This window comes from Mus caroli, unplaced genomic scaffold, assembly GCF_978045245.1.
Source record: "Mus caroli unplaced genomic scaffold, Mus_caroli_1 scaffold_12, whole genome shotgun sequence".
NCBI lineage: Eukaryota > Metazoa > Chordata > Mammalia > Rodentia > Muridae > Mus > Mus caroli.
The window spans coordinates 38,144,525-38,149,030 of record NW_028227267.1 but is presented as its reverse complement, the minus strand read 5'-3'; the positions used below and the strand labels follow the sequence as shown (position 1 = coordinate 38,149,030).

Genomic DNA, 4,506 nt, shown 5'->3' with positions numbered 1-4,506 from the left:
TTAGGCTTGAATGTGTTTAAGGTTAGAAATGACTGCAACCTGCTCCTCCTGATTTATGCATACTACATGCTGCTGCTTGGTACATAGGTCATTGATCTTCAGGCTGCCTTCTTTACACAGCCTCTTTGATTCCTTGGAGCATTCTTCTAATGCAATCTGCTCCTCTAGCAACTGTCTGTTCTCCTTCCACAACATTCCGACTTTGTGCTGGAGATGGTTAGATTCACTCTGGAGGTGGCAGTGCCTGATGCTGAGTCACAAACAAATGGTTACACAAGTCAGCATCCATCTTCCTCCCACTCCTCCAAGGACCATCCCTGCCACAATTGGCCCTGGTGCCCAGACATCCCCAGCCAACTGTCCAGATTGGCCCGGGAGCATCAAATTGGGAGAGGTCAAATCCAGAGGACAGCCATATTTCAGAAGCCGAGGTACATCTGTAAACCCTGACACTAACAGGGACTTACAAATCTCTCACAAGAGGACATGGCATACATGTGTGCTTATATGTCCATGTTATTTAAAAATCACCTGTAAGTAGAAGGCAGACCTTCTCTAGGAGAAGAGAAGATTCCCAACCAACATACAGTCTTTCTAGGTGTCCCAAGGAAATCTTATCTATGTATCTACTTTCAAAGCCCAAGAGGCTCAAAGTTGATTGATATCTTCATCATGGTGTTAATCTTTTCTGTTTCAAATATACTTTGTTGGAAAGGAAAATGATTTGAGTTTCTCACAGACTCGTCACACTTGGCCAAAATGACTTTAAGAGGTAAAAATCCTAGAGCCTTGATTTGAAGGAGGCAGGCTTCTGGTTTAGAGGCAAACAGTATATAAACTGAGCTCCTGCTTTGGTTCATAGACAAGTATGGGCAGACATATCCTGTGCCTAGTGCTTGGATCATGACCCTGTTAGTCACTCACCAGTAGAATTGATTTTCTTTAGTCAACTCCTTGCACTTCTACAAGGCCTGACTTATGTCCTGAGGCATTCTCTTCAGGTCAGTCATCACCTGGTCATGTTGCATCTTGAGCATGAATGTCCTAATTTTGATTCTGTGGGAGGGCATGGGCCTAGGAGTAAATAATCCCATGAACTAAGGATACAAGGATCATGTTAATTCAAGGTGAATCGTGGACTACCCCAACACATCTATGCCACAACATTGCTCCATGTTAACAGTTCCACTTGGAGCTTATTAAACTTTTTACTCTTTGCCTGGGGTCAGTAGAGGCAGGAAAGTAAAGGTAGGGATTTGACCTACATTATCTCCTCAGAGGGGCATGAAAGAATAGACTAGCTCTCCAAGAACTTTCCAGGAACCTGTGCCATAGTCTTGGGTCCACTTTAAACCTGTGATGACACATCTGTTTGTAGACAAGGTATTTTCAATCCTTGCTTCTGTTGCTACATAAACTCCCAAAGGACATAATCAGTACCTACAGGATACTACATTTCCAGTGTGCACCTAAGGTGAGCAGAGCTCATATGCTGTGCTGCTCAAAGTGAGGCTCCTTCTGTCTTCACTATTTTTGGCTGGAAACTGTGTCAAGCAATATCTCAGGCCCCAGCATACCATACAGATTCTCCAGCTCTTAAGTGGAACACACACACACACACACACACACACACACACACATCACACACACACACACACACACACACACACACACACACACACACACACTGACCCCTCCCATAATCAAACACAATCAGAATGGCAAATGGACACACATTATCTGATAGTATAGTGAATAAAATTTGATAAAAGCAGTGATGAACTATGGTCAATCCAGTTCTACTGAGAGAAAGTATGTGGGACCAGGCCCTTCCAACTGTTGAAAGGACCAGGTGAACCCAAATTACTTCCAGGTTAACTGCAAACATGATTGGCCATAAACACAGTGTACTTTGCATCACCCCAAAATTTATACCTGTATAGGATTCTTACAATGCAGGATTAGGACTCACACTTTACAACCCTTATCCCCAGACTGTAATTCATACCACAGGCTCTGATTTACTTTTAGAGAAATCAAATCGCCTGAGTCCCATTTCACTCCTATCTGAACTTGAAGTTCTGTATCGAAAATCCATTCAGCAAAATGAATTGGGATGTGTGGACAGCCTGGTGTTGTAGCCTCCTATGATATGAGGGACTCTGAGGTTAACAGAGAGGGCCCAAGACAGTCAGCAAAGAACTGGGCTTAATGACTACCTGTTGTTCAAATCCTTGTTAGTGTAATTGGCTAGGATTCCCTTGAGTTCCTGTCTCTCATTTTTGATCTTCTGGAGAATCCTTTTGAACTTCTCCATCCTCTTCATTCTCAGCTCCTGCTTATTGGTGGTGGAGGGTTGGGGTGATGCCTTTCCAACAGACCACGTAGGTTGACAAACACTAGTAAACTCGTAGAGATAATAGGGCAGGGATTGGTGACAACATGCTTTTCATTGGGGCTCTTGTGAGATTATTCATTTGTTGTGTTTTCTTGGGTATAATTACACTCATTCTGTTGGAATTTTGCTTCTAGTATCCTCTGTAGTGCTGGATTAGTGGAAAGATACTGTTTGAATTTGTTTTTGTTGCAGAATATCTTAGTTTCTCCAACTATGGTCATAAAGAGTTTTCTGGGTATAGTAGCCAGGGCTGGCATTTGTGTTCTCTTAGAGTCTGCAAGACATTTGTCCAAGATCTTCTAGATATTATTGTTTCTGGTAACAAGTCTGATGTAATTCTCATAGGTCTTCCTTTGTATGTTACTTGACTTTTTTCCCTTAGAATTTGTAATATTTTCTTTCTTTATTCTGTACATTTATACTTTTGTTTAATATGTGACAGGATGATTTTCTGCATTTTTCCAATCGATTTGGTGTGTTGTAGGTTTCTTGTAAACTTAAGGCCATCTATGTCTTTAGATTAAGGATTTTAATAATGATATTGTTGAAGATGTTTTCTGGGTCTTTGAACTGTTAACCCTTACCCACTTCTGTTTCTATTATTCTTAGTTTTGTTCTTTTTATTGTGTCCTGCATTTGCTAGATGTTTTGAGTTAGGAGTTTTTTACTCTTTGTATTTTCTTTGAGTGACTTTTTAATATCATCTATGGTATTTCCTTTGCCTGCGATTCTCTTTTCTATGTTCTGTTGGTGAGGCTTGCATCTGTAGATCCTGGTCTCTTTTGTAGGTTGTCCTTCTCCAGGGTTGCCCCATTTGTGATTTTTATAACTTTATTTTTACTTTTTCTTTATTGATTTTCTTATGTATTTCCATTCCAAATGTTATCCTCCTTCTCAGTTCCCCCTGCAAAAACCCCATCCCCTCCACTTCTAGCATTACCTCTATGTATGAGGGTGCTCCTATACCCCCTCTCCTCACTCCTGCCTCAGTGCCCTAGCATTGCCCAACCCTGGATCATCATGCCTGTACAGGACCAAGGGCATTCCCTTCCATTGATGTTAGATAAGGCATTTCTCTGCTATGTATCCAGCTGGAACTATGGATACCCAGACATGTACTATATGCTTGGTGGTTTAGTGCATGTGAGTTTTGCGGGGCTTTGTTTGGTTGATTTTGTCATTTTCCTTATGGGTTTACAAGCCCCTTCTGTTCCTTCAGCCCTTGTCCTAACTTCACAATCTGGGTCCCCTAGCTCGTTCCCATATTTGGCTTCGTGCCTAGCATTTCAAGAGACACCAAATACCAAAAGTAACAGTTATGAAGTAGCATTACAATAATTACATGGTATGGGGGCAGGAGTATCACCAAAACATAGGAGTACATAAAAGATTTGCAGCATTAGGAATGTTGAGAACCATTGCTTTATACTGATATACTGAATCCTCTCCTGATTACCCATAATCCTAACTTGATACAAATGTTATCTATCATTGTTACACTGTGTTTAGGGAAAAGCAACAACATTGTTCCTTCACCTGTGGGATAAAAAGGAGAGAGAGAGAGAGAGAGAGAGAGAGAGAGAGAGAAAGGGAAAGAGAGAGAGAGAGACAGAGACAGAGAGAGAGACAGAGACAGAGAGAGAGACAGAGAGAGAGACAGAGAGAGACAGAGAGAGACAGAGAGAGAGACAGAGACAGAGACAGAGAGACAGAGAGAGACAGAGACAGAGACAGAGACAGAGACAGAGACAGAGACAGAGACAGAGAGAAATATACCAGGCTCCTGACAGCATCAAATTTCTTGACATCAGCAATAGTGACTGGGTTTGGTGTCTCCAGATGGAATGGATCCCAAGTTGGGGCAGTCTCTGGATGGCCTTTCCTTCAAGCTCTGCTCCTCTCTTTACCCCTGCATTTCCTTTTGATAGAAGGAATTCTGGATTAATACTTTTGAGATGGTTGGGTGGCTACATCCTTCAAAGGTTGCCATGCTAATCCAATAAATATGGTCTGTATAGTTCCTACTTCCCCTTTGTTTGGTATTTGGGCTAATGTCCTCCCTGTTGAGTTCTGGGAATCACTTGGGTCCCTGGCATCTGAGACTTTAT

At 41.9% G+C, this 4,506-nt stretch overlaps 1 pseudogene; it reads right to left on the bottom strand.

The window, feature by feature from the left end:
- LOC147001788 (disks large homolog 5-like) lies at positions 1–2,362 on the bottom strand (annotated as a pseudogene).
- Positions 2,363–4,506: the final 2,144 nt, after the last annotated feature.